The sequence below is a fragment of the Nanorana parkeri genome, unplaced genomic scaffold, assembly GCF_000935625.1.
Source record: "Nanorana parkeri isolate BGI_ZX_2015 unplaced genomic scaffold, ASM93562v1 scaffold516, whole genome shotgun sequence".
Taxonomy (NCBI): Eukaryota; Metazoa; Chordata; class Amphibia; order Anura; family Dicroglossidae; genus Nanorana; species Nanorana parkeri.
This window is the reverse complement of record NW_017306784.1, coordinates 296194-304328: the sequence shown is the minus strand read 5'-3', so window position 1 is coordinate 304328 and position 8135 is coordinate 296194.

Below are 8135 nucleotides of genomic sequence, written 5' to 3'. Positions count from 1 at the left end.
ATCCCCTCTGTTTCAGGTTTGAAGCAATACTAATCAACATGACAGTTGACCACTTAAAGAGAAAGTCGTTAGAGAAGGGGAGGGGGTGTCAAAAAACTTGGATCTGGGAGTGAAGAATGCATCCTGATAACCAAAGGCCAGAACAAATAAACATATGATGACCAAATATAGGAACTTAAAGAAGCAAGTAATCAAACTGATTAGAGAAGAAGAACTCAGATCTCTTTGTAAATCAGATGACGTTGCTGATTATATTTTCGAGTAAATATTTTGGGCTTTTTTTTTACATATTATAAAAGTGAAAAGAAAGATAAATAATGTTAGGATGTATATAGAAAAATTAATTTTTTTCCATATCAACATTTCTTCCTAAATAAAACATAGAAAGTAAAAATATATATACCAAATTTGCTATGAAATAGTAAGGAAAAAATAGTGGTTAAAAATATTAAATGCCTAGGTGTCAAAAATTAGCAGGACACAAGTCTGAACATGTTTATGCACATCAAACTGTCAATGTGCAATTGACATTTATTTAATTTGAAGAAATGTGTTTATAATGTGTACATACTCTATATAACCAATTTCACTTTGGGTGCGGCCATGTGATAAAATCAATGCCTCTGGAATTCAATCTACTTTATCAGCTCTGTGTGACTTGAAACGTCAGTCTGCCTTCCCTATGCCTCTGGCACAAACATTTTCATTTTTGCAAAACAGGAAACTCTAAATTTGTCCAATAAGAAAAAAAAAATGACATTCGCTATGAGAATGTACCATACATTTGTCCTATTTGCACTCTATGCAAGTTTTCCTGTAGCCAGGAAACAGGAACAAAAATGGATTGCAAATGGAGAGATCTCTGAACAATGGGCGTTTGCTTAGCTAACAAACTGACAGATGAAATCCCAGCTGCAGCTTAACTGACAGTTCAACTTGCTCAGTGAGAATATGACAGGAAAAATTTAATCTATGGTTTTTCTCCCAGAACGTAAGCGCTTATTTACTAAAGGAGTGATCAATTCACTGGCCTGTGTGTGTCTACTTCAAGCAACCATGTTCAAAAGAGGCTTCTATTTATTTTTGTACGGATAAACCTTTAAAAATATCAAGGTCTACAAGCAACTTTGAAATTATAACCTCTTACTTCTATCCTTTGTTTCTCTGTGCTATGACAGTGGTCACCATGGGCCCTGGCCAGAGTATACAAATCCTTGTATGCTTTTCAGCCACTTCATAGTCTCTGCTCTAGAGCGCAGCATAAATGGAGACCAGGACTGAGGTCATTATGAATCCCTATAGGAGAGCATGCTACTTTCCAGAAATCACACCCTTGAACCACTTAGGAAGGGAGAATTAGCAGGCCTCAGCTAAACATATACAGGAAGTTCCTTTTTACTTCTTTTTATTTAAATGTATTAGTGTCACAAGGGGTTTGACAAGCCTCCGTGTGACAGTATGTACAGATGATGACAGGCCAACGATTCAGTGACACAAAAGGGGACCTCTATCTCTACAAAAGGTCAGTAGAACTGTGTATCCTTTTTGTACCTTGAAACATCTTTACATTAGACCTCAGTAAAGCAATTTAGTCTAACTTTAGGAGTGCTGGCATTTTGTCACAAGGTTATCATTGTCTGTGACCCACCTAGGGAGATTCACCTTTTCTATTAATCTTGAGAAAGTAGGAGGAAATCGAAAAATCTACAATTGTGTCTGGAAAATTAGAAATTTTCCAACGGGGTCACTTGTGACAGTGACAACTTAGAGGGTATTTCCACTCATTTTTAAGACATTTCCTCTTACTTCCTGGTGTGTCTGCAAGACAGGAAATAAAGGAAGATATCCCCAACAGGGGACAAAAAAAATATAATCACTCCCTAGGTTATCTAAAACCTAAACACAAATCGCTCTCTTCAGTATCTGCCCTGTTCATACCATACATGTGTACATGTATGGTGGTGTGCCAAAAAGCACAGCTCAACTGACACAGTGTGAACATGCCTTAAAAGTTGCAAGCCCCCATGTATCATATAAAAGCATGGATAACATACAAATAATTAACATATTGCCATAACAGATTGTGAAAACTTCCTTTGTCCATTAATTTTCCAACAGATATAGGTTCACATAACTTATTCACAGTTCTAATTGCACTTTAAACATTTGTCCAGTCTAGTATATTGCCGGTTTCAAATATTTTGTGACCTCCCCATAATTAAAAGCAAAGATCGACAAAGGGGATTTCTGGTTACATTAAGAATCAGTCCATAATATTTTCTTTCCAAATGTAACCTTAATGGTATAAACAAAGGCAATCCCTTTAATCCGAGTCCAAGACCACACACAGACCCCTCTCTAAACAAATGGCCACCACGTACTGTGGATACAATATATTTGTTGCATGCACTCTACCCCTAAAAGAGTACAGGGAAAATGTCTTACAAGCATGACAGGCTACATTCTGACTAGCCTAGATTCACGCAAGTTTTTATGCTTAATGTATTTTTATTTTGGCCAATGACAAGCAACATCAACTGTGACATAGTTAATATTTTTATACAGGATGTATATAGTGCCAAACAGTTTGTGGAGATGAGTCTTAAGGGATCGCCTAAAGGCAGTTAGAGTGGGAGGTAGACGGACAAGGTTGGGGTAAAGAATTCCAGAGTAGCCTGTGTAGAGGTAAGCCAATAAGGAGGGAGTTGCAATAGTCAAGACGAGAGATAACAAGCGAGTGGATGAGTAGCTTGGTGGTTTCATTGGTTAGCAAGGGGTGTATTTTGGAGATGTTATGAAGGTGAAGGCGGCAGGATTTGGATAGTGATTGGATGTGGGGCAGAAAAAGGAGGTTCGAGTCAAGGATGACACCTAGCACCTTGGCATGAGGAGGGTTGGATAGCTGTATTAATCTCAAGGGAAAAGTTGGGGGAAGGTTCACGGGCAGGAGGAAATATCATGAGATCAGTTTTTGAAAGGTTGAGTTTTAAGAAGAAGTGTTGTGACATCCAGACTGATATGCCAGATAGTAGATTAGTGGCATGCAAGGACACTGTGGGGGTGAGTTGTGGAGTAGACAGATATATTTAAGTGTCATCGGCATAGAGATGGTATTGGAAGTCATGTGAGGTTATTAACTGACCAAGGGAGGAGGTGTAGAAAGACAAAAGAAGGGGTCCAAGGACAGAGCCTTGGGGGACTCCTACAGAAAGAGGAAGAGGAGGGGGGGTTAGATTTGTAGGTGACACTAAAGGAGCGCTTTTATAGGTAGGAGGAGAACCATGAGAGAGCACACAGTCTTGTAGGCCAAGCGAGTGGAATTTTTTGAGGAGGAGTAGGTGGTCAACAGTGTCAAAAGCAGCAAAAAGGTCTAATAGCAAGTGTAAGGAGTAGTGACCATTGTTTTCAGCAGTTAGTAATTCATTAGTGAGTTTTAGGAGGGTGGTTTCAGTGGAATGTAGGGGGGCGAAAACCGGACTGTAATGGGTTGAGAAGGTTATTATCAGCGAGGTGGCGAGTCAGGCGGCTGTAAATAAGGTGTTCTAAGAGTTTGTAGGTGAATTGGAGTAAGGAGATTGGTTTGAGATAGTTGAGGTTGGTAGGGTCCAGGGAGTGGTTTTGGGTATTGGCGTGACCAGCACATGCTTTAGAGGGGAGGGGAAGGAAAGATGCCAGTAGAGAGGGAAAGATTGAAAAGATTGAGTAAGAGAGTGTAGGATAGAGCAAGAGGGTGACTGAAATGGTGGTGAGGGAACAGGGTCCAGGGGGCAAGAGGGGAGGTGGGTGTCAGGGAAAAGCTTTGTAACCTCTTCTGTGGTGACACTGTCAAAAGAGGAAAGTGTGATGGTGGGTCTGGTACATTAATAGGGGAAGGTGACTGCACAGTGGTGATCTGATCCTGGATTGTATCTATTTTGTTTTTGAAATGAATGGCAATATCCTGGGCAGTGAGTGAGTTAGTGGGTGGTGGCAGTGGGGGACATAGTAGAGAGTTCAAAGTAGAAAAGAGTTGACGAGGCTTGGATGAGAGTGTATTAATGAGAGTGACAAACTAAATCTGTTTGGCAGCACGGAGGAAGGAGTCATATTTTAGGAGGGCAGCTTTATACAGGGTGAAGTCTTGCAGAAGCCTAGTTTTCTGCCACAGTCACTTAAAGTGACATTAAACCCTCAGGTTTTTTAACATAAAACAATACTGTAATGTGTGCCTTACTGTAATCCATGGTTGTTTCCCTTCTCTTTGCTGCTCTTCCTTTTAAATCTGTATCTGTTCTCATGCTGGGCAGAACTTCTGTTTTGCAGCAGACTGCCTTGTCTCTGAAATGGATACATGGTGTCTGTGTGTAGGTTTGCAACCTGAGCCAGCACTACAGGAAGAGGCACTCAGCTGCAAAGGGAAGTTTTCCCCCAGCATGAGAAGACATGAGGCTTTAAAAAGGAAGAGCAGCAAAGAGAAGGGAAACTACCATGGATTACAGTAAGGCACACATTACAGTATTGGTTTATGTTAAAAAATCTGAGGGTTTAATGTCACTTTAAGAACGCGGCAATGTCTTTTTAGATGTCTGGTTTCTTCTGTTTGCCGCAGTTGTAATGGACGTGGTCTAAGTCTGCGTGTAGTGAGGGGAGCCAAAGTGTCTATGGAGGATGAAAGCGAACTGTTGTAGACAGAAATAGTCAGGTCGGGGCAGGATAGGTGAATGGAGCCTTAGAGTGACTCAGCCTAACCACAATCACACAAAAGGTTGCAATGGGCACAAATGAGGGGCAAGACCAGCTGTAGAGGTCCCTCCAGTGGAGACGTCTCTTTATGGACTCACTCATGCTACCAGAGTTAAAAGGAGGCTAAGCAGTTTGGAAAAGTACAGATGATGCCATTTAAGAAAACACCACACAAGGGCTGACCAAAAGCTCCTACGCCTGAACCTGCAAAAGGGATTAACCAGGATTAAGCGGCATCTCTTTGCCTTTTTAATTTGCTATTTGATTGCAGGAAGAGCATGCTGGACCATGTTAGATACTGAAATCCTATGTCTTAGTTAGTTAGTTATGTCAACACTGAGATCTCCCTGTCACTATGTTTTTCCCTCCTTTAGATTGTTCCAGCTCCAGCTGATGCATTCTCTATACAATAAAGTTTTATTAAATACAATTAGGGAAAGTAGAACCACCTCATAACGGGCACACTAGGTATGCAGACAGGAACTCAAGCACAGGGAACTCAGCAACAGTGTCAGCTAGAAATATAAGACAACACCAAGTGGTGTAAAGAAAAATATATGCAAGATGTCATTGCTAATATATTATTGCAAATGCACATCCCATTCATTGTCTATCGAGTCACTGGCACAGAACACATTAACCCAAAAACAGTGTCAGGAGAAGACATATATATTGCTACAAAAGTAATTCACCAAACAGTAAAGGAAGGATAAAAATGACTGCCCTGGAGCAACTTGGCAATGGCACCGCCCACATTTCCATCCTGATCTGATCCTTTCAACTCACCAGCATATACCAAAAACTTTGAGGGTTATTCACAAAGCTGCCGTAGGCCGAGCAGCATTCGGCCCAGCTATTCTGCTCACTACCATCACCTAAAGTGAAAGGATAATCCCAAATTTGGGGTTGTCATCAGAAGAAGAAGAAGAAGAATAGGAGGAGAAATCTTCCAATAAAGGACACTAGTTCTGGTGACTCTGATGACCACCAAGGGTTTCCTCTCACTTCCTGTTGTGGCTACTGCACAGGAAGTGAAGGGAAATCTCCCCAGTGGAACACACGGCAAAAAGAAAAGTTTGGGCTTCAAGAAGAACTCTGGGAAGACATTTTATTAAGGCTCGCAATGGGGCTACTCACCCCCCTCAGACTGCAAGGGTTAATTGCTCGTTTTTGCCTAGGGTTTAAAAAACAAAGTTATGCTCACCTTAGACTGGTCTTTTGAGTTTCTCTCCCCCTCCTCTGCAGCAGTCTAGGACTCCTCGAGTCATCACATTCAATACAGTGTATAGGATGTGAGGACGCTGAAAGACATCCCATTGCTGCAGCAGGAAAAGAGAGACAAGCTGGAGGAAGCACTACCAGCTCAGATGTTTGGGTGACTAACTTTTTTTGTACCCTAGGCAAAAACGAGCAGTTAACCCCCGCAGTGTGGGGGGGGGGGGGGTTAAGAAAAAATTTTCTTGGAGTTCTTTTTTTAGCTAAAATTAACATAATATTTTTGGTGCCAAGAATGAGTGCAGTTCTGCTACAAACCTTTTCAGTAGACTAAACCTTACGCTGAAAGTTTATTGATTAGCTCTGCGAATGAAAATATTTGCATTACAAAGATAAAGAGGCAAGGTTAAATTATCTGAAAAGCAGCACAAAGATCCAATAGATGGTGAACATGATAAACTAGGCTCGCAGCAAACTGATAATATTAATAATGAATTTCAATTGAAAATGTCAAGATTGTTTCTTTGACAGTGCATACCATTGATTTACGGGGCACTGAACAATTTGCTTGGCAGAGCTTATCACATAATGCATAATAATTCTTTAAACAAATGTGTTTCGACTGTATCCTGGATAATGACCTATACCCTGCCTTATTTGAGTAAATTTGAATGTGCTCTGCCATGATCAGGAACAATCATGTCTTAGCAGTTATTCATAACCACATATACAGATGAACAGTAGAAAAAAATATGTGCCTGTAATAAAGATCTCATATGTGTTTTTATTACGCATATAGTATTTACGTTACACAACCACACTACTGTGCAACACTAGGCAATTGTACAAAATAGATATATATATTTTTACACACACACATATATGTACAGTATATACATACACATCTACACACACACCATATATGTTACATAGTTACATAGTCAGGCTGAAAAAGAAACACTAGTCCATCGAGTTCAACCTATAGAGATATGAAAAAAAAGTGTGTATTGGTGTGTGTTACATTAAATAGCAGCATGTCTGCATTTTTACGCAGTGCAAAGAGTGTCACTACACCACAGAGCATTGCAACACGCTGCAGTGCATAAAGGTCAATCAAGTTTGCTTTTGTACATTTTAAATTACTGTAAAAACAAAAAGAAAATTGTAACAGCGCTTCACACCGCCCCTGCATAATGCACACCAGCATGTGCATGACATACAGAGCATAACGTGGGCAGCCTGGTGTGAACGGGCCCTAACAAAATTATACATCATTTGTCCTTCCCAAAAGCGGGATCTTTAAAGGATGAAATAAGTGTTGAGCTGGCTTCAGTTTCTTATGTTACTTTTGAAGAAGCATTATCTAAGATCAGACCTTTGGGTAAAAAATCTTTGTTAGCTAAAGCTGATATTAAGTCGGCTTTTAGATTGTTGCTAATTCACCGTCAAGCGTTTAACTCTCTAGGATTTCATTTGGATGGACATTTTGTCTTTGATAAGTGCTTACCCATGGCATGCTCTCTATCTTTTATTTGTATTTCTTTTTTTTATGTTTTCTTCCTTGCTGAAATGTGTGGTCAAAGATGAGACTGGTCCATCTTCATTAGTTGAATGATTTTCTGTTCATTGTTTCAGTTGACTGATAATATCATTGTTTTAAATTTCTGAATATATTTTGTGGTTGTGTGTGAATATTTGGGGGTTTAGATTTCTTCAGATAAAAAAAAGTGTTACTGTCAATGTGAATCAGTAATATATCTCTCTCTCTCGCTCTCTCTCTCTCTATATATATATATATATATTCACACACATACTGTGTGTGTGTGTGTATATATGTGTGATATATATATATATATCTCAATTGATACTTCAAAATCATGTAATTTAGAGTTCAGTACAAAATTAAGCAGACACAAGGAGATCCTAACACAAGTCCTCAAGTACAGCTTTCTCTCCAGTACAGAGAACCATAAACATAGCTCAAGCCACAAGAAGGCTCAAGTCCCAAAAAGGGCATTGCCTTTTTTTATTCAGGAAGAATTCACGGCAAAGGTACATTTCCACTTAAGCACAATAAGCATTTCTAGTAGAATGGAGATTCTTCTGTGTAAGTGTGAAAGATGCACAGCCCAGCCAGGAGACTTTGCATGGACTAGCTGCACAGCAAAGGTCTCCGTGGAAAGTGGACGGATAAGACT